We start from the raw sequence: 22661 nt of genomic DNA, 5'->3' as shown, positions 1-22661 counted from the left end.
TTAGAAATCGTGTTCCTATATAATTTTTATTATTATCTTTTAAGAGCTTTTATAATTTTAATGCTAATTTTCACTTGCGTTACGCACGTTCGAATCGTTCAGCGGTTGGTGCTAATTTGATATTCAAAGATATTACGTAGAATAATATCGAAAATGTTACGTAAATTAATAATTACGTAATTTATTAATTACGTAAATAATAAATTAGGGAGATTTAAATTTTTGATTCCTTTAATGTTTTTAACATTTTTTACTGGAATATATTGGACAAAATCTTATTTAAAAAAATAGTACGTTTAGATAATTTTTCTTTGTGAAAAGAAACAGTTTTATATCTTTTGAACGATTATCCACGTATTTTTAACGATTATTTATCTATTCGTTATATTTTTTTGTACGATTTTAAATAACGTACAATATTAATAAAATCCAAGCTTGAAGACTTTTTAAATTATTGTTATAATTTCTTCAGCACCAACTGCTGGACTTTTATCTATCTAAAACGAGTTGTGCGTACATTAAAAAAAAAATAACTCTAATTGACTGTTTCTATGGTTTAGGAAGAAGAAAAAAAGAAAGGAAAGAATATTGTAAGCAAATGGTGCCATCGTACGACGATCAGTGTTCGTCGTTGTGCCAATAACAACGCAATCAATCTGAAGAAACCTATTCATAGTATTCATAATCATCACTCACGTATACATTCGCGTATACACTCACGTCCATAAGATTGATTCGCCGAATAAAACTTCCATAAACCTTAATATAAGAAACAATTCTACTTTTTATTTGCACACACATCGACGAATCCCCCGAACAAAAACAAACTGCTAAATATCTCTATAATACATTAAATACATTAATGCTCGATGATCCTCGTTCATCATTATACGTCTAATCTAACTCCATCCTATAATTAGGAGTTCTACGATAACGATCACTTATGTTACAATGTATTAACCCTTAACAGCCGAACTTAATTATAATTAATTATAGAAAATGAAATGCTTCATTATACGGATATTTGAAGTAATATTCTGTATTATACAGGGTGTCTGGTAATTGATACTGTGATAACCAGTGGTTAGTTAATGTGGTTAATAACCAGTGGTTAGTTAATGTGGTTAATAACCAGTGGTACAGAATAATACTATGTGAAAGGATCTGTTGAAAATATAGAACGAGAGATTTTCGTACGACGTTCGAGAGAATGAAATTCTGAAGCTTTGTCAACTCGTGTTCACACGACATTCACGAAACATATTCAAAATTTATTTTCTCGAAAATACGAAGAATCATCAGTTACGAAACACTCTGTACTATATCACATTATTATATCACTATCGTATTGATAAGAAATGTCGATATTATAACTCCTTAAGACTCCCTTAATATTTATTTGCGATTCAGCTTAATATGTATTGGCCCTGTGTAATTTCAAGATTAAAAATATAAAAGAATTCATTCCTGATTACGATATCGTACATGATTTACAAAATCATCGACCGTCAAGGGTTAAATGAGAATTCTCTCGTCCAGAATTATTTTCCAGACGATCGAATTATTATCCATTGCATCACGAGGATCGAACTAACTTGTAGCCTTGAACAATTATGTACAGTTGAATCTCTAGCGTAGGAATATTTCAAAGAATCTCAGGTTTTGAGGAACGATAGCTGATATTTGCAACGAACAATAGTATGTCTTTTTAATCGGTAACTGAAAGCAGGGGCTAGTCTCATAAGTACGCGAATGATTCTAACGATCGAATGATTCTAGTTGCTAGAATCATTGTTTAAAGGTGGTATAACGGAGATTGTGCGCTTAAGACGAACAGGTCGGAGGATCGAAAGGAACGAGATTGGAAATATTCGCGTCTCTTCACGAATCAGAATTTTACTATTTCTAATTGAACACGTGACGAAGTTTCGATCTGTTTCAAGTAACATTTAAACCTGAGCATTTTCAAAATTAACTCATTATCTATCAATTTTTCTTCTAAAATTTGTATATAATTCTATAAATTATTTACTGCTTTTTCCATTGGATTTAAACAGAAGAATTTCGGAAGAATGTCGAACATTATGTTAATATCCTTTGTATTAAAAAAAATTCCTGCTTAAAAAGATCCTACAACTTTCATTTTATAATCTCAATTGGGTATGACGGTAGCTAATGAACGCTTAGCAATTAATTGTTTTAATGCATTCCATTTTATGAATGATCAGTAATTACGGATTCAAGGATACTTATTAGAAGTAATATTCTTATTATATCTAAATATATCAAATAGAGATATTTCTCGTATTAATACTGAAAGATCATAAAAAAGAAAATATCATAAAAGAATTTCAATCTTGATGTTTCATTAGAATAATATATATATATGTATGTATATATTTAAATTAAATAACAGAGATCTCAGAGTTTTCAAAGCGTTCAACGTGTTGATGCATAAATGGATGATGAAAAAAAGCCACGTTGATCGAGCGAACGCAAAATACACTTCGGTTTAAAAGTCGATCGAAACTCTCATTTCAAGTGTCGGCGATTTATGAATCACCTATATTGATACAAAGGCGATTCGTAATAAAGGAGACAAGTTGAAAGCTTGACAATGCGCGAAGACAGCTCTCTTTTTGTGTTTCGAGTCTCGTGGCAATCCTTTGTTATTCACGGTATTTCATAGTTAAATCAATTCAACTAGAGTATTCCTTCAACGAGAAAAGAAAAAAAAGAGCAAGAAGAAAAAGATATAGCTCTTTCTTTTCGATTTTTAAAGCGAAAGATGCATAAATACTATGGTATATTATTTCCTTATATATCGTTTCCTTTAATACGTATATCCAATACTGAATTTAATTGTACATTTACATAAGATACTTGAATCGTTTCTCATTTCCAACACTTTACCGACGTTATAGTACGCGAAATAATTACATCGCAATATGTGAACGCAACGTACTTTAAATGCTGCGTTCTTAATTCTTTAAATTTCTTCACATTTTTATACAGTCATTCCAATTAAAAAAAGATACACTTTAAAGAAAATTATCTTGTGTGCAACAAAGCTACTTCGTCGATGAAGCGTCAATTAATTGCTTAAACGTATACCTTGTGTAATTTGACGATTCTTGTCTCTTTCACTGCAATAATCGATACTTCCTCCTAGTTTCTCTCAATAGCTCTCCAATCTCAATACGTTCGTAATATCTTAACATCTAACATCACACGCACACGTTTAATAACTATATTTACAACGAATTTGGCAAGTTTCACGCCACTGGCAATTTCATGTCACTGACAAGTTTCATGCCATTGACAAGTTTCATGCCACTGGTAAGTTTCACGCTACTGGCAAGTTTCATGCCAGTGGCAAGTTTCTCGCCGTCGCCAAATCTAACCGCTATAACCTAGTACAATCCATTTTTTGAACACTGCCAGTAAACGCTGGATTTGAAAGGCCTTTCTTCTTTCTATAAGATTTTTTCAGCATTTTGCTCCTGTCAAATTGAAATAAACGATTATTAGTAAATTTATATTGACATAAGGCGGAGGAAGAATATTATAGAATCTATACTTACGAGGATATACACGGAACCCACCAGAAACTTTGTTCCTTGCCGAAGTCGTTACCCTCCTGTAGGGTTTCTGGTAATTCCTGGTTCAACGTTTCTGACAAGCCAAGGGTCAGGAAGGCGTGTCCAAAAGACAGCAAACCGAGGGCAACCAGCGGTAAAGATGGATCAATGTCAGCCTAAATTAAACGAAAAATATTCTCCCTTTTATACGCTTCCCCTTATACGCCTTCCCCTTATACGCCTCCCGTTATACGTCTCTCGTTTTACGTCACCCGTTATACGTCTCCCTTTAGACGCCTCCCTCTGTGCGTCTCCCGCTATACGTCTCCCTCTATACGTTTCCCTTTATACGTCTCCCTTTATACGTCTCCCTTTATACGTCTCCCTTTATACCTCTTTTAGAAGTAATAGCGATTAATTCCGCTTTCCGCTAATTCCTTAATTTCCCTTCGATTTTCGGGAAATAAATGGATACTTCCATAAGTTCATTTTCGGTAATAACATTACACAAATAATAGTATACTTTGAGGTAAATTTATAATTCAGAACAGAATAACTTACACAATAATCGAGAGTGTCCTCGCAAATATTCCTCTTCGTATTTTCTGTATACTTAATATTTTTTTAAATATTAATAAAGAATATTGGTTAAAGACAGAATTTGAAGAAGTTGTCAATATACAAAGAATCATTGGTGTTACCTGTGTAACGAGATTTTGTAAACATTCGTTTCATTTAGAAACGAAGCTATAGTGTAGTATCGCAAACCTGTAAATAATTACAGACAATAGAAAAGTTACATTTCCTTCACAAAAAAACGAAACGGAGGAAAATATATCGAAAATCTATCTTGTTTCCGTGATTCGTAAGATCACAAGAAGAATCCATGGCCGACAAGGAACATAATTTTTCTACAAATTAAACCAACTTAAAAAAACGTATTTCAATAACAGATAATATTAGTCGTAAATTAAAAAAGAGGTTGAGTAATTTTCGGATCGTAGAAATACGATGTCGTTAACAGAAATTTCGATTCACTTACCAGATAAATAATGTAAGGTCCCAAAATGTGGGCGATATAACCGATGATATGGATCAAAGACACGCCCTGAGCTCTCACCACAGTCGGCAGCATTTCCGCTGCATATTGGAAACCAATATTCGCGGCGATATTCACCCCAAGACGCGCTATAATCGCCATGGCAACCGTTGTCGAACCTTGAATAAGTTGAGAAATATGTAAATGCCACGATCGCCGCATTCCACGCACGATACATACGCCCGATGCGCGCATGGTCCAATTAAAAATTAAATGTCATCCCTGTCGAGTATGTGACGTTGAGAAATAAATGTCAATCGTTAATGGAATAGGATTTAAAGGCGAAAAAGAAAAAGAAAAGAAGAGAAGAGGAATATTTGTATAAAAAGATTTTATAAGATTCGATTATTATTAATACTAAGTAAAATGACCGGATTGTATAATTGTAAATTCTCTATAATACGATTTTAAATAATACGGGTCTATATTATTATGTCGTTCAAGTCTGTTGTCTATAAACGATAAAAGAGAATTCGAAGGAAAGTTTTGTTGCAAGATGAGGAAATAAAAATAGTAAATTGTTTTATAACTACAACGTTCTATTCTAAATACGGATTAAAAAATGTCTATTTTCCACTCCTTAATGTCCTTGAAAACGCGGATATCCCCTAACGCTACCGCTTATCTCCTTACTATCTAACAAAAACATTATTCTTGCATCAAGCACGAGCTTTCATTTCTCAATCTCCCAAAGCTTTCGCCGGAGAAGCTTCAGAAAAGCGCTTTTTAAAACGACCGTCGATCGATAAAACCGGATTTTTTCTATAAAATTCACCCCCGCTTTCTCACTGCTATTCACACGTTCCTGCTATTTTATTGAATAATATCGATTGACAAGTCATTTATCAAGAAATAAAAAAAGAAAAAATGTTACCAGAGGGGGTAGCGATGGCAACGAAGGAGAAAATGCCACAGAGGAACATCGATGCGAAACCCATCCATCGTCTGCCCCATCTGTCGAGGAAAAGGGCGAGTAGAACAGCGGCCGGAAGTTCCGTGAGGGACGCTAAAGAGAACGACGTGAAAACGTCGGGGTCCAGAAGTTTCATGTTCCAAACGTGGCCGTCGAACACCCACACCATCAGTAACCTAGAAAAAAATCAGCCGAGTCATACATAAATCACGCTGGACTTCAAGATCGTTTATTAATCCTTCGCATACTCGTTCCCTCGCGTTTGACGTTTATCGATGCTAATTATATACTTAAGCAGGTTCTTAATGACCCACATAAAATGCCCCATATACTCTCTTAATGTTCATTCGAGTAATTTGTATCTAGTTTATGGTAATTTGTGTCTATTTTAATACTGGTTTTATAAAGACAGGGAAGTAGCGTCGAGGCTGATTGGTAACTTGGTTGAATTAACGGTATAATATAATTGGAATATCGCGAGGCTGAGAGTTAAGAACATATTCTTAGTTAATTTTATTTTAGGAAATGCAGGAAGATTCAGAATTATCGTAGTATTAAAAACAAAGAAAATATAAGAAACGTAAAGGAAGTATAAAATTGAATACCTTTCCTATCTACAGGGTGGTTGGTAACTGGTGATACAAGCGGAAAGCGGGTGTTGTACGCGAAAAAAGAAGTCGAAAATATATGTCGGGTTATGGTTAGAATTTTGTAACAACTCTTCACGTGAATTAGCCATTGTTTCACAAAGTCGAGATTATATTTACACGTATATACAGGACTATCACAAAGCTTAACAAATAATAAGTCTAATGAATAATAAGTTTAACGATTATAGTAATAGTTAATCGATACCGGTGCCTCATTATTAGGTCATAAATTATAGTTTTCCTATTCTCAACAGCTTTTTCTCTCTTATAATTTTCTCGATGACTCACCGATAATGAAAAGCACGTTGAAGCAGTTATCGAACGAGGTACCGACGACTAATCTCGCCAGACAGAAGCTCCAGAAGCTGTTGCAAAACGCAGTGCCGACAGACGCGATGGAACCAACCGCGTTACACGCAACCAACGCCGGAATTCTGCCACAATGGTCGGCTATGTAACCGAATATTAAGCCTCCAAGAATGCTGCCGACGAAGAAGGCCGATTGTGCTGCTGAGCCGAGGAATGCGTGGTCGCATACCCATTCCAGCTGAAACAGAAAAGGGAGATGCTTTATGATTGCGGCTAGTTATGAAAAAACACCGCGTGGTTGGAAAATCGATAGAAGGTGAAGAGAATAAGGAAGACGACGAAAGGACGAGTAATAAATTCCGTAGTTTTTTAATATCATCAGAATTGAGAATCTGAGTCGTAGGTTAGTTAATTGTAGTCTTTTGGTAATATTTTTAGTAATAAAATAGTAGAGGTAGTTTGCATAATTCTTGGATATGATTAGAGAATTTGTCATAGTGGAAGGAATATAAATTTGTTAAGTAGAAGATAGTATCTCCCGATTTAAGTAGGACTTTTTTAGTAATAAAATAGCAGAAATAGAAATTAGAAATAATAATAATAACAATAAATATTCGATAAAAATTTCTTGAGTCGTAAGAAGTTACCAAATGCGTATTTATACGTTCAATTCGAAATATCTGTCTATTGTGCAGTTGTAACTTTCACTTTCCGATTTATGCGATATTATATGAACGGATTCATGTTCGTGATTCAATACGCCGAGACGTACAAATAATTAAGGATGACAAGGTTAATTTTATGTTCCGCTATAAACGAGCTCTGTTAAAATGCAAACAGCATAACAAGTAATTACACCTACGTCTAAGTTCGTGCAACCAACAAGGACTTCTTTTATAATGGCTGCATTATATGCTATCGTCAGCAGCTTTACGAAAGACCGTAAATATTTATAGAACAACGGTTCCAACAGTTTTAATTTAAATAAGAATTTGTTAATCGGTGTCGAAAGTTTGAAGTTACTTTATATAAAGAATATAATTTTCTCTTGTGATTTTACCTCGACAGCTATAGATTTGTATGGTATCATCGTGTGATTAAAGGTCCATCCATATTGGCATGGTTTTATTGGCCAGGATGGGTCTGCCTCTCTGATACCACTCTCCAATATGTCGGTATAGTTCACATTGTACATGTTACATCGCGAAAACGAAGTCGCACCTTCCGCCAGCAATTCCTCACTCGACGCTGGAGGGATCGATAGTGCAATCCTACATAAAACAAGAATACGTTACATTAACGGTGATGAAATTTGCAAGAAGTATTTTTAAGAATACTAATTTTCGTTTGATTTTCTTATCGTTTTTTAAATAACCAAGGAAAAATGACAGCAAATGGTAGAGAGAGGGAGAGAAATTGGAAAAATAAGATGAAAATTCTACTCAAAAGTGCATAGTTTTTAATCCTAATCTTAAATTAGTCCAATTCCTTGAAACTTAATTCGAATCCTGTTTAAATAAAAAAAGTGACAAAAGTAATATACATAACAATATAAAAATCTATAATAATTTCTCTAATAAAGAATAACGACGATATCAGTAACAGTAATAACACATTATCTTTAATAGTGTTTACATTTTTGCATTTTAAAATTTTCTGTAAAAATAAAATTCGCATAAAAATCCGCGGCCTACTTATTATTTATAAATCTGCTGTTTCAAAAAAAAAAAAAAAGAAAAAATCAAAAATGGGAAAAGTGAAAGAATAAAGTAACAGGAAAACAAAAGCACAAAATGCAAAAGAGGAAAAGAGACAATGACCGTAAAAATAGGAACAAAGGCAAGAGCTGGAAGGACGATCGTCCCGTATCTATTGCACTCCGAGGCATTCTAATTGTGTTGGGATTTAATTACCGATCGCTGCACGTATCGGTGAGTCTATTTCCAGACAAATAAACGGTACGCGGGGAGATTCGAGAAATTGTGCGAAACGAAAAAAAATTTCCTAGCCGATCAGTTCGCGGAACACGTAATGAGAATAGCCACAACGGCGGACATAGGAGCCGAACTGATTCGCCGGGCCGCCGAGGTGGCCAAGGCTGCCGAGGCACCCCGCGGCCACAAGGGCACGCAGGGGAAAACCCTGAAGGAGGCGGCGAGAACCATCACCGCGGGCGTGACAGAGTTAGTGAGGAGAACGGACCCTGTCACCGACGCACTCGCTATAGCGCAAGGACGCATAGCAACACTGGAGGCGGCGGTAGAGGCACTCCGAAAAGAGCCGGCCTCGCGCCCCACCGCGGATGAGAGCAGCTACAGGGCGCGTCTCGCTGCAATCGAGCACCAAGTAGAGGAGATGAGATCCTTGCTGCACCGACTGGAGGAACAACTGCAGTGAACAGAAAAAGGAGAAGGAAAGGAGGTCGCCCCTGCCGCGAACACGAGAGGGATGGAGCCTGGAGCCCCAAGCGCCTCAGCGCCCAAGGGAGGCCGAACGGCTGTCACCGAATGGCAGACCGTCGGAAGGAAAAGAAGAGGAAAGAAGAAGGAGGCAGGGAAGAAGCAGCCGGCGAAGCTGATCCCCGAGACAGGGGCGGAGAGCCAGAGGAAAACTCTGGAGAGTGGATTGGAGAACGCACGAAGAGGGGGAGGCTGTGGGCCCCTCCCGCGCGCACCGCGAACGTCAGCGGTAACAATCATCCTGACGGACAAATCGAGCCAATCCTACGCGGAGGTGCTAGCTGCGGCCAAGGACAGTGTCTCCCTGACCGAGCTCGGCATCAACACGATGAGGATGCGGAAGACCATCACCGGAGGTGTCATCTTAGAGGTCCCTGAGGACCAGGGAAGGGAGAAGGCAGCAGCGCTCGCAGCACAGCTGACGCGGGCTCTGGACCCGAACGAGGTCCGCGTGGCGACCCCCTTCCGAGCCGCGGAGGTAAGGGTGTCCCTGATAGACATAGCGGCCACCAAGGTGGAAATCCAGAACACCCTGGCGAGGGAGAGCGGCTGCAAGCCGGAGGACATCCGGCTGGGAGAAATCCGCCCCGCCCGGAACGGACTTGGCACCGTATGGATACGAGGCCCTGCCAGTGCAGTGAGGAAACTCGCCTGGAAAGGTCGCCATAGGCTGGTCGACGGCGAAGGTCGAAGCCATCGAACGGAGACCGTTACAGTGCTACAGGTGCCTTGGGATAGGACACACGGGGAAGACCTGCACCGCCAAGGAGGACAAGGGGCACCTGTGCTTCAGATGCGGCGAACCAGGGCACCAGGCGAGAGCATGCACTACTGCGAGCCCGAAATGCCTGCTCTGCGAGGCGCTTGGAGCACCGTCGGTGCACAGGATGGGGGGACCGGCCTGCGCCCCCTCGAAGAAAGGAACGAAAGGAGCCGCCCGCGGATCCACGGCTGCAAGAGGCAGCGAGAAAGGCTCCTCGTCGCAAAGCGACCCTAAGCCCGCGAACAAGGAGGTAGGCGCGGAGGAAGCCACAAACAAGGAAAGAACACTAAAGAACTGAGAATGCGCATCCTCCAGACTAACCTGGGAAGGTCAAGGCGAGCACAAGACCTGCTCCACCAAACCATCCGGGAGAGCACGGTCGCCCTAGCGGTGGTGGCGGAACCATACAGAGTACTGGATGCCCCGGAGTGGGTCGGAGACACGGACGGAATGGTTGCCGTCACCTGGACATCAACGCCCGGGGCGTTCGCCCACGGAGCCCTGCTGGAACGCGGCAACGGGTACGCCGCGGTCGAGTGGGCAGGGATGATGGTGGTGGGGGTGTACGTGTCACCTAACAGCGGACGGGCAGCGTTCGAAGAATTCCTAGACGGAGTTGGCGACTGCGTCAGGCGACGACTCCCCCAACAAGTGCTCGTCCTGGGAGACTTCAACGCGCACTCCACGGTATGGGGGAACGCCAGGACCAACGCGCGCGACCGCACGCTATCATACTGGGCCGCGGGACTTGGACTTCTGTTAGTGAACAGGGGCTCGACCAGTACCTGCGTGACGTGCAGGGGGAGCTCCATTGTTGACACAACATGGGCCTCCCCCGAGGCATTCAGGCGGATCTCAGGCTGGAGAGTGGCCGAAGGGGTCGAGACGCTGTCAGACCACCTCTACATATTCATGGAGGTGGACGCACCTGGACCTGGAATGCCGACGACAAACGACGGGCGCGGCCCGCCGAGGGGGAGACACGCGCGCCCACCACCTAGATGGAAAATAAAGGAGAGGAATGAAGATCTACTCCGGGCGGCTGCTATAGCAACAGCTTGGAGCTGGGAGGCCTCGACAACGACGACCGAAGCAGACGTGGAAGAGGAGGCCGAAATCCTCCGCCAAGCCATGACTGCAATCTGCGACGCATCCATGCCACGAGCCACACCGGGCACGGTGCGAAGCAGAGCAGTTTACTGGTGGAACCCCGACATCGCGGAACTGAGGACGAGATGTGTCCGGGCCCGAAGACAGTACCTAAGGGCCCGCCGCTGGCGACGACGCGACGAAGAAGAAGTCTCCTTGCGCAACCAGACGTACCGCGCGCTACGGCGCTCGCTGCAAAGGGAAATTAAAAAAGCGAAGGACCGTGCCTGGTCCGAACTCGTCGAAACAGTCGAGTCGGACCCATGGGGGAGGCCATACAGGACGGTGACACAGAAACTACGCGCGAAGGGCCCCCTGACAACGGCGGAAATGGAGCCTGCGCTGCTGACGCGGATCACCGGAACGCTCTTTCCCCCACAAGAAAACAAAGCGGCGGAACGGCCACGGGAAACGACACGACCGCTGGAATGGAGGGACGACTGGGAAGTCACGGAGGAGGAGATATGGGAGGCAACCAGAAGAATGACCGCCCGCAACGTGGCACCGGGCCCGGACGGAATCCCTGGCCGGATCTGGGGGGAAGTGATGGGGGTCATGGCCCCCAGACTCCGGCACCTCTTCACAAGATGCCTGAGGGAGGGAGTCTACCCCCGGGCGTGGCGGACGGCGAGGCTGGTCCTGCTCCATAAAGAGGGCCGACCGACGACCTCGCCGTCAGCGTACCGGCCGATATGCCTACTGGACGAGGTCGGCAAACTACTCGAGAGGGTAGTCGCCGCCCGCTTGGAACGACACATAGCGGGCCAAGTGCCAGGTTTGCACGAAAGCCAGTACGGCTTCCGGAAGGGGCGCTCGACGATTGACGCGGTCAGACGCGTACGAGCGATTGCGGAGGACATGGTCTCCCGGAAAGGCGTGGCGCTGGCGGTTTCCCTGGACATCGTCAACGCGTTCAACACCATGCCATGGGACAGGATAGTGACGGCTCTGGAGCACTTCGAGGTTCCCAGCTACCTCGTCCGATTTATCCGAGCCTACCTCGACGACAGGTGGGTGTGTTACACCAGTAAGGAAGGAGAGTAAAAGCGATCCGTCGAGCGTGGCGTCCCGCAGGGCTCGGTGCTGGGCCCCATACTATGGAACGTTGCGTACGACGAGGTACTACGATGCCCGCTACCCCCAGGCGCGGCCATAATATGCTATGCGGACGACACCCTAATCCTGGTCGAGGGTCGTGGCTGGCACGAGACGCTGCGCATTAGCGGAATCGCAACGGCCTGTGCGATCCGTGCCGTGAACGAACTGGGCCTGAGAGTCTCCCCTGCTAAGTCGGAGGCCACCTGGTTCTTTGACAGGAAGAGGCGAGGGACACCACCGCCCGGCCTATGCATAAACATGGCAGGTAAAACCGTCCGGGTGGGACCACAGATGAAGTATCTGGGACTCACCATCGACAGCCAGTGGACGTTCGAGCCGCACTTCGACTCACTGATCCCGAAGGTGTCAGCGGCTGCCAATGCCCTGTGCGGCCTACTACCGAACATCGGCGGGGCCGGAGACGCGGTGCGCCGACTTTACGAGGGCGTCGTTCGGTCACGAGTGATGTACGGGGCCCCAGTATGGGCGGACGACCTGATGGCAAGCCGTCGCAGCATTCTGCTCCTGAGAAGGCTGCACAGAGTGACCGAAATCAGAATCATTAGGGGATACCGGACGGTGTCTCACGCGTCGGCGTCCACCCTAGCCGCGTCCCCCCCGTGGGAACTGCGGGCGCTGGCGCTCAGAAAGAAATACACCCGCCGGAGAGAATGGCACCCGGGAGAAGACCCCACCGAGCAGGCGGCTCCAAACGACACAGGAACCGCGGAGGAGGACACATGGAACCTGTGGCGATCCCAACTGATCGACGGGAGAAGCGAACACCGAGGCGCGGATGCGGTCCTACCAAACTGGGAGGCATGGAGGAGCCGCCACGGCCTCCCACTCACATTCAGGATGACACAAGTACTCACCGGACACGGCGTGTTCGGCGAGTTCCTGAAGAGAATAAGGCGAGAGACGACAGACATCTGCCACCACTGCGGAGAGGGCAGGGACACAGCGCAGCACACCCTGGAGCTCTGTCCGGCGTGGGAGCTGCCCCGCTACACCCTGCGGCACGCCATAGGAGAAACGTTGACCTCCTCAGCGATTGTGGAAGCGATGTTGAGAGGGTCACAGGAATACAAGGCCGTCCGCCTCTTCTGCGAGCGAGTTATGCTCGCGAAGGAGTGAGCGGAAAGGGAGAGAAAAAAAACTCTCACCCCTGCAGGATAAGACGATGGAGAAGGATGGCAGTCAGATGACCCAGAGCCGCCTCGCCACCACCCCAACGGACTACGACCAGAAGAAGTGACAGCGCTAGGGACAACGACCTCCCCCTAACGCCTACTCAATAGCCGGCTCGAACAAGAGAACGCGAGAAGGGGATGCAACTGAAGTTAATTCATAAGAGGTTCCTAGAGCACCCCTGTCACGCGCATAAGATGGTCATCGTGGAGTTTTAGTCGGTAGGAGTCCGACACTACTCTGCTGTTACGCGATTATTGCAGCAGCGGAGTGTCCATGAGGATTTCTCCACGTACAAAAAAAAAAAAAAAAAAGTTCGGGGAACACGTGAACGTCTAGAATCTGCCGGAGGTCGTCGACCAAACTGGTTTCCGGCGGGCCTCCGGAACGCTAAGAAATCGTCGATCTACAAAGCGATAGTTTCGCCTTGGCCAGGGTGATTCAATGGAAAACAAGCGTAACGAACGATTTTCCTCGTTGACGCATCGTAGAAAACCAGATCTCGCATGCGTCGTCAAGAATGGTAACACGATTCGTTGGAATCGTGCCATCCAGACTTCCTATCCTTTCACCGGTAATTCCTTACGTTCTTGAAATAGAACACGTGAAAAAGACGTTGATAATAGTATAACTATGGAATCGCGATTTCCAACTATTTTTATCTCGTCGCAAACTGGTTACAGGTATCTCCCCCACTCCCGTACGACACGATATTTACATATGCATTTACATATACAACGCGATACCTGGGTTTTCCTGATTCAATAAACACAGTTGTTTCGTGCAAGTTATCAGATATTATATTGTGGTTTTAAAGAAACAAATTGTCGCGATGCGATACGTTATCACAGCTGAGAAAATGGAAATCTCCGTGCAAGTGGAAGATTCTGTCGTCGAGAATATTTATTGCGACCTGCATGGAAAACAAACAGGCTTTCGAGAAGCCTGGTTTAAACTACGTGCACGTGACTTGAACAGATATGTACATATGCATATAAATTGTCTCCTATAGAAGGTGGTTAATTCTAGACATCGAAAGGAACGTCTTTAATGAAAACATGTATTGATTTGTTATACGATCAACATGATTATTGACCATTTCGATCTGCCCGAGCTGAAAATGTCTATCGCGTAACAGGGTAAATTCGAACATAAAGAAACTATGTAGGATCGTTCGTTACGTATAACTCAATAATTCAAATAAGACAAATTGCACATAAAGTGTCACTTACTTTTGTTTGTCTGTGAGGTTCCATCGTTCGAGTTCCGGAACGGTACACCAGTGTTCAGCTGGCAATAGCGTGATGAAGAACTGCGTGAAGTAGAGGAACGCGTAGACGAAGGTGAAGGAGCATGATGAAAAGGAACCATTGGTAGCGGCTGGCCTCGCCAACGTACGGTAGTATGTCGTCGAAGGTTTCGATCTTCGGACGTTCGCCCTCCTCGGCTTTTACGGACTCCACCATGACTGTCATTATCTCGATATCTGCGAATCAATGATCCTCGATCACCTACTTAACTCGAATTACACGTTACGAGGAAACTAAGTTCAAGGTGAATGGGGTATTATTAGGTCGTCGAATAAATTCGTGTTGCAATGCGTTCATACCTTTTTATGTGTTTTACGAATACAGATCGATAAACGATCAAGGTGATCGATCTTATGATATACAGTGACTCACGGAAGTACTCGAACACTTTCATATCACGAAACGTTCTATAATTTCGTTAGCACTCTAACGAGATACGATTATCGAGATTATAATAGTAAAATTTGGAATCAATCTGAGATTGTATATTGAAGATATATATACATGAGACAATGTATATATATTTCGCAAATATATATGTTAAATGAAAAATTAATATGTATATAACACATGATGATGATTTTACTACGTACATCGTGGCTTATTATTCTTATTAATTTAGCGAATAATTGACTGCTCAAATACTCTGGTAATTTTTATATATAAAATAACAATAATATATGTTTCCAATAAATATATGAAATTTCTATATACACGTTTAGATCTGTTTCAAATTTTCTCAATGTAATTACGACGATCGTGTCTCACTTCAGTGTCAATGAAATCTCAAAGTGTCTCGTATAAAAATCACCAAAGGTTTGTTTAAGTGCCAGAGTACTTTCACGTGAGCGACTGTTGTTTTAGTAGCAAGTTCTCTTATGTCTATCTCTTCGTTACATTTAGTCGGATAATTTCTCATGTTTATCAACGTGTTATGATCTTTCTCTTATTAAGCGGAGAAATCTCTTCTTCGTTAAATTTTCTTAAACGGGTTCAAGGTGAGGTGAACCACATTGTTGAAATCAAGATGAAGAAGATGAAATCTAAAGTCGAGATGAAAGGAAGTAGATGTTTGTATTGTCTAGATATATTGCCATGCTATTTTTTGACACGATATAATCTTAGGTAAAGGCTAATTCAAGGCGATACAGAGTGTACTGGAAAAAGTGATTTGAATTTGCTAGAGAGGAAGAGAAAAGGAAAGATCCTTGAACATTTTTGCAAGGTTATTGCAAAATGGAGGATACTATCGAAGGCTTATTGCTGTCACTTGTACGTTCTAACTGGAGTGTCCTTTAAATAATTTGCTTCTTATTAGATCCTTTTTGCAAATAGGAAGATAATATTTTTGGGACGTGAGAATTGTTAAATAAAAATGTAATGTAATCAGATGTAAATTGTCATTGGAATAGAAGAGTTTGTTTAGAAGAAATGATCATGAAATACACAAAATGTATCGTGCGTAATGTGTAAATAATAATTAATTCTAAAGACAATTAATGAAAATTTTAAATAATAGAGCACCGTACCTCCGGTTCCTGCTTATTTTGACACTGTGCAGAATGTCACACGATTGTTGCCTTTTTTTTTTAAAGATTATTCAGTTAAGAAACAAGCACCAATAAAAAAGCAATTATAGTTAATTATTAAAAAATCCAAGTAGGTATTACATAAATAAAATTATCAAGGAAGATATTTATCGTAAAGATTGTGTGCTTATGAAAGAAGTAAACGAAATTGTTGTAGCGCCATAGTAATTTGTATGAATCTTTGAATCTTGTTTAAATAAAATTTTCGATAAAAATTTGATTCTATCAGTGAACGATTACTACAGTTAATTACTGGATAATTAAAACAAGTAAGTAAAATTATTGTTACAATAATCCCGACAAATTTGTGACATTTATATTTCCGAGATATAAAATGTGAAATTAATATAAAACTTATCACGTGATATTTAGACTTCTATTAATGATACGAGAATTTATGACTCCCCATTTTCTCCCTTTTTCTTTCTACAGTTGAAAGTCAATCTGCTGAAATAGGAAACGTCACATAATGCTGTATATCATTCAGAAAGTAAAAACCACATCGATTAATAACGTCACCATCAAGGTGTTAGCTAATCCGTGGCCAGGGTCAACGTAATAAGGCACACCTGAGATTGATGACAGCTGTTGATGTATCACTACTCTGTTATTATGTATTTCTGTAAGAATTCTATTGTGTATTCCATTGTGTCTCGATTAAACCATTCAACAATTTAGTCTATTAATAATTTCGACGTCTCTTTTTCTATCTTGATGAAAGATACATTGCCACATTTACGCGTCTTGAAGTGACGTTTCCGGTTTATGCTGAATTTTATATATAAATCTTTCCTCTGTATTTTCGAGCTGACATTTTTCCGCATCTACATTCCCATACAAAAGTCTTCGTAATAGAAAGGCTATTTATACTCGAGTAAAATCTTCTAAAATTTCAGCGTAGAGTTAACGTATTTCGTAACAAAACGATTAACATAACTGTTTTATTCTTGCGTAATAAAACAAAAAGTAACTACGATATAGAAATAAAACTGACCAATTCTATCGAGGTTAATTAATCGTTCCGTTTCTGCGAAATGAACCCTATCTACGTATTTTGATACGTAAAATTAAAAACTTTTCAAACATCGAAATCGATCAGTTCAGCTTGTCAGATTGACTCCTACATGCTTTATTTAAACAAAGAATGTCAATGTTTTCAAGACATGCGGATTACTTGGAAATGATTGTACATTTGTCATTTTCCCAGTGTCTGCTGGTATTTCTATTCTTTCTTCCAAGAGTAGAAGCTATCGTAACGATTTGTTATATTCGTTACATTAGCATGATCGATCGTGCGGAGCAAATGATCCACGTTTCGTGTACACACGCCCTCGTTACGCCGTGTTTTTCCCTAGTGATCGAGTGGATTTCATCATCGGTAAAATGCACTATATCAGACGTCGCTGACATTAATATTCAAGGTATTTAACGTTTAAAGACGCGGGCGTGTCGAGTAGTGCCTCTCGGTAACAGGCAATTCGATTGGCAAGCAACGAGGGAAAAAGCTGTTACACAATAAAATAATAGCCATTATGACTAATCGCGCGAGTGGAACTCGCGAGTATCGCGACCCTGACTAATTGTAAGCGAGTACGCGAATTGCGGTTGAATGGAACGTGCTGTCGCGTCCCGGAAACTCGAAAAAGTCAAAGGGAAACGCAATTTCGCGATAATGAATGTGGAATGTATTAATGTACATGGTGTCTCATTTTGATCGTTCCACGCAAACATATATCCTAAACTATACGTAATTCGAGAAGGAGCGTACAATAAAATTGTACGGTTTCAATTGGCCCATCTTACGACGTTCAATTGGATTTGTCTAAGTGGAAGCGTTTACGAGATTCTAAGATAACCGTTGTTTCTTCCAATTGAATTATACGTTTTATCTTTCATACACCATCCGATGCACTTTTTAGTTCTCTACGGAAAAGTATCAAGGTAGTTGTATCTGAAAATTCTTAGCTTAAAAGATATATCATTGTTCATTTCATTAAAATTGAGCGTGTGGAGGACAAGAAACATATAAACGTAAGTGCGCTGTGTTATCTTTCCTTGTCTTTCATGCGATAAGTTTTACAAGGTTGAAGCTGGAATACCTTTTGAACTAATCATTTTTCCATTGAAGTACTCTAATACTGGTTTGTAGGGAATTAAAAAATCCATCGAATAGCGTATGAAAAAAATGTATGTAGAAATCCATTTGAATAAACGAAGGTCACCTTGAGATCTCGAAGCTATGTATTTTTCGAAGAAACACTTCTTTCGAATAATATACGGTTTAAGAGATATTTGCCTGGCTCGATCAAGACGAGACACCTTGTATATACAGGCTGTTGCAAAAACATGATAGGTGCAAGGATTTTGTTAAAGGGAATAAGAAATAATTTCGAAATACACTTAGCATTGTAATTATTGATATATTTATTTAGTATAACATTGTATTTATTATATCATACTAGTTAATTAGGTCCAAGTGTATTAATTTCGGTATTTGGTAAAATTTTATATTAGGAAAATGAAATATAGAAACTCATTTAATTCTAAGAAATGGTTCTTTATTATTCATATTGCTCGATCATGTATGTATCGTATAGTATTTGTCGTTTTATATCCGTCGCGGATACAATCCGCGAATATGGCCGTAATCCTATCGTTTAATGAGTTTCCAGATCAATGACAACATGCGTTATAATATATCATTCGTTTTTTTGCACCACTATTCTTCATCGTCTGTTATTCTACGCGTTGCTGAAGTATTGTCAACTGCGACGAACTATTGTAAACTGCGTCGCGTTGTCGCAAACCTCGGCTCATAATTATAAAACAACCCTAAAACTTTTAATACGACGTAAGCTGCCTGGTTGAATTTAGTAAAGTTATTTTCCCCTCCTTTTTTTTTTACTGCACGAATCAACCTACGCTAATGAGAGCTTAAGACAAGACGCGTACAATCTTTATCTATTTGACATTTTACAACTGTACGAATAATCTCGGTGGATTAAAAGACCTCACGTTTCTTTTTTTCAATTAAAAGAAATTGCCTGGCGATTCGTCAAATTCGGTTAATGAACAATTTTTGTACGATTTATGTTTGAAAACGAGCTCTTTAATTCGTTGACGACTCGTAATATATCGTGAATTGGTAGAATATATCGATGGTCATAACTTTTCGCGAGGATATAATTTTTACTGATTAAAAGGAAAGCTTGTTCGATTAACGTTAAAATATTCTCATTTTATCATTGTATATAAATTGTATATAAAACCACTAATTTTTTCAAATACATTAGAACAGGAGGCTGTAACTGGTCAGAATTTGTGGTGAAAATAAAGAAAATGTGCAAACTAATTAAACTATCAATAAATACGACAATTAATTGAATAACTCGCGCACCATATTTCCTTTGATCGAACGTGGATTTTCCATTCGCTCAGATGAAGTTGAAACGAATGGCAATGCTGCTAAAACAAAATACTTGTTGCGTGTCGCTTAGATTAACGAGTTGCAAATTCGTTGAACGCTGTAGCATACGGATAAGATGACTACTACATACATTCGCTGTCTCTGCTGCAAATTAATGCTACAGAGTGGAGTTTAAATTTTAAATGAGATAGGAATACAGAATAATTCCAACCTTCAGATGACATTAAAATTGACGTACATTACGAACTGAAAGTTTTGATGTAGCGCGATCCTTAGCATAAATCGTGAAAATAACGAATTAAATATTTGTCCCCTTAATATTAAATGGAAATTTGTAAAATAATCAAATGGAGTGACAGATGGATTTCGTTTGACTGCTGCCCGCGTATATTAATTATTTGAACAAATTTATAAGAGAGAGTGAGCTACAAAATTATCGTGGAGAAATATTTGTAGAATGAGGTGGGTAGCAAATGAAGAAGAAATATTTGTATGAGAGAATGCAGTTGCAGAATAAAGTTTTCTCAATATTAATAAATTTTTACAATAAAAAATCCAATTGAAAATATTCCAGGTGGTGTAGTATACTAAGCGAAGTACAAGCGTATCAATTAAAATTACTTTCCAAAAATCTATCCCGACCGAAAAGTTTCAGAAGTTGAAACAAGTTCCTCAGTGATTTTAAAAACCCAACGTCTTTTCAATTAAAAGGTTCTCCATTTAATATTCTTTGATCGAGAAACTTGTCAATTCAAAATCAGATGTTTCAAAATGCTGAACCATGTCAACTATCGTAACTTTTTATCAACGGGGAGAGAAAGTAAACGAAACGCTGGGAAAATACAAGAGAAAAGAAATTACATGTTGTTTAAGAGTTTATCTCCTCTCGAGCGAATAAACTTTTCTCTCGAGAAATTCGTTGACTCGCACGATCTCTACGTCTCGAATTCTCGCGACTCTGCTTCTCGAGTGCCCTTGGTCACGGCATCGATTAACTTATTAAGAACCAAGTAGCAAAATAATACATAAAAATTGTGTAAACGCAACGTTACGGTGAAAACTCTCTATGATCGTAAACTTGAATCTCGTGTTTTTCATTTTTCATTTTTTTTTTTTTTTTTTTTAGACACAATCATCTTTTCTTCTGAATTTCTTTCTAGAAGAAGAAATGTTACGTCGTGTTAATAGATGGACAGAAATGCTGTGCAATTCTAAGTTTCCGTGATAATTTTCATAGTTGAAAATGGTAATTATCATCGTCTAGGCTTTCTTTGACGAGCATGTATGAAATTTTAGCCCAATGCAGGGTTAAGCTCGTGCCTCGACCGCATTATGCAACCCAGTTTCGAAGTTCAGGAGGGACGTCGGTCAAACAATGGTGTAACCCGACCTATGTGGTAATTGCAATTAATCTTCTCAATTTATTTTTGTTGTCCCGTCCCACGGGCTTCCTTGCTTTTTAGAATGTATCGATTTACCTGGAAATCGTGTCCGTGGCGAACAATCCAAATTCGATTTCAAGTTCCATTCGCTGGGACAATAGACTTGATCCGTCGCGGATTTTTCTTTCGTTTCTGTTTTGCACTTAAATTCAGGTAATTCTTTCACGCGAGACCATCTTCAGCGAAATATGTATTCTTGGAATTGTAGACAATTTTACTAATATTATATTTGTTAGAAATATTTTTGAATATACGTAAGTATTATTAGAAAATTATTGAAAGATTAATCCTATGTGTGCTATATCTCTATTCACGCGGAGGACTTTGTTTTGAATTTTCCAAGCGTCCATAACAATGTATTTTGTAGTGTTTTATTTGAATTACATAGGACTGAAGATATCTCTTCACTGTTCCTTTAGGTTTTCAAATTAAGAAACGTTGAAAAACTCTCTATGAAAAATTAATAATTGAAATATTGTATCATAAGATTGCATGTTAAATTTGGTTTATTTCAGTACCAAGTAACGATTTGTTAGATTAAATTCGTGTGAACCGATCGAAGTTAAGAACATAATGAGAGTACAGATTTTTTTTATTGAGAGATCAAATTAAAGATTTTGCCACTATTGTTTCGAAAATTCTTCATCATTTGTGAAACACGTTCTCTCAGAATTTAAAGTCGATCGGTTTTCTAATCAGAAACAAACAAATTGTTTGGTAAATTTATTATCACTTACGAAAATCACAATTTTTCAGTCGACAAGGTTTCCTGGCATGAAATATACGACAAAATTACGTGTTATTTATCGATAAGATTATTTCTCCACTGCCTCGGATTAACTCGAATTCACGCAACTAAATGCAGCAGATTTTTCTCCGGTACACATCTTAATTGCACGTTCGTCGCGATTAATCACAGTTTGATACAATGGAATGAAAGATGCATTAATTATTTCTGCGAAACGCGCTTCCACTAAACTAACGACTTACAGTTCTCTTATATTTACCCCGCCAAAACAAAGAAATGAAAAACCACCCTCTCAACACTAAGATTGCTAAATCTGTTAAAATGACACAGACCGATTTTTCGTTTGTACATTACAATTGGCAAAATTGTTACGGTTTTCGTTATATCGCTTCAATCATAATTATTTACGCTATTGATCAAACATTTGTAATAAAATTCAAGAATTTAAGAGAAAGTCAGTTCAGGACTTTGTATTCTGTTAAAAAACTTTTACATCAGAATTCTATCGAACTGAAGAAAATTACCACTGACAAATTTATCGTTTCAAAACAAAAATTACTAGGAGTAATTCGATGTAGCTATAGTTTAACAGGTTTTTAAAATGTGTACATATATTTTTACACATATTAAACCTTCATAATTCGAATACTAAAATCCTACAAGTAAATGTGATAACATTTCTCTTGACAATCTTTGCATAAAATATCTAAGACAAACTTTTAACGACTCGATCGAGGATAAAGAAAACCGATAGTCTTGAGAGAAAGACACCATATCATATTCACTTTTTTAGAGATTCTTAATGAGAAATAGTTTGGACAAACTGTAAATCCAGAAGACTCGCTACGTGCGTAAATGATGTAGAGACATCAGAGAGAAAGGAACCGAAATCGACGCGTAGGAACGTCGGTTTTTAGAAATATTCCATCCAAT

At 40.2% G+C, this 22661-nt stretch overlaps 1 pseudogene across 1 annotated transcript; it reads right to left on the bottom strand.

The window, feature by feature from the left end:
* Nucleotides 1-7: 7 nt before the first annotated feature.
* LOC143304487 (carcinine transporter-like) lies at nt 8-14897 on the bottom strand (annotated as a pseudogene). Its single transcript, XR_013061153.1, has 8 exons — nt 14445-14897; nt 7613-7823; nt 6512-6790; nt 5884-5894; nt 5555-5769; nt 4624-4799; nt 3585-3757; nt 8-3503 (listed from the first exon to the last, which is right to left on the bottom strand). The product of XR_013061153.1 is annotated as a carcinine transporter-like (transcript).
* Nucleotides 14898-22661: the final 7764 nt, after the last annotated feature.

The sequence above is a fragment of the Bombus vancouverensis genome, unplaced genomic scaffold (genome assembly GCF_051014615.1).
Source record: "Bombus vancouverensis nearcticus unplaced genomic scaffold, iyBomVanc1_principal scaffold0037, whole genome shotgun sequence".
Taxonomy (NCBI): Eukaryota; Metazoa; Arthropoda; class Insecta; order Hymenoptera; family Apidae; genus Bombus; species Bombus vancouverensis.
The sequence above is the reverse complement of the archived record's forward strand: the minus strand, read 5'-3'. Positions and strand labels throughout refer to the sequence as shown.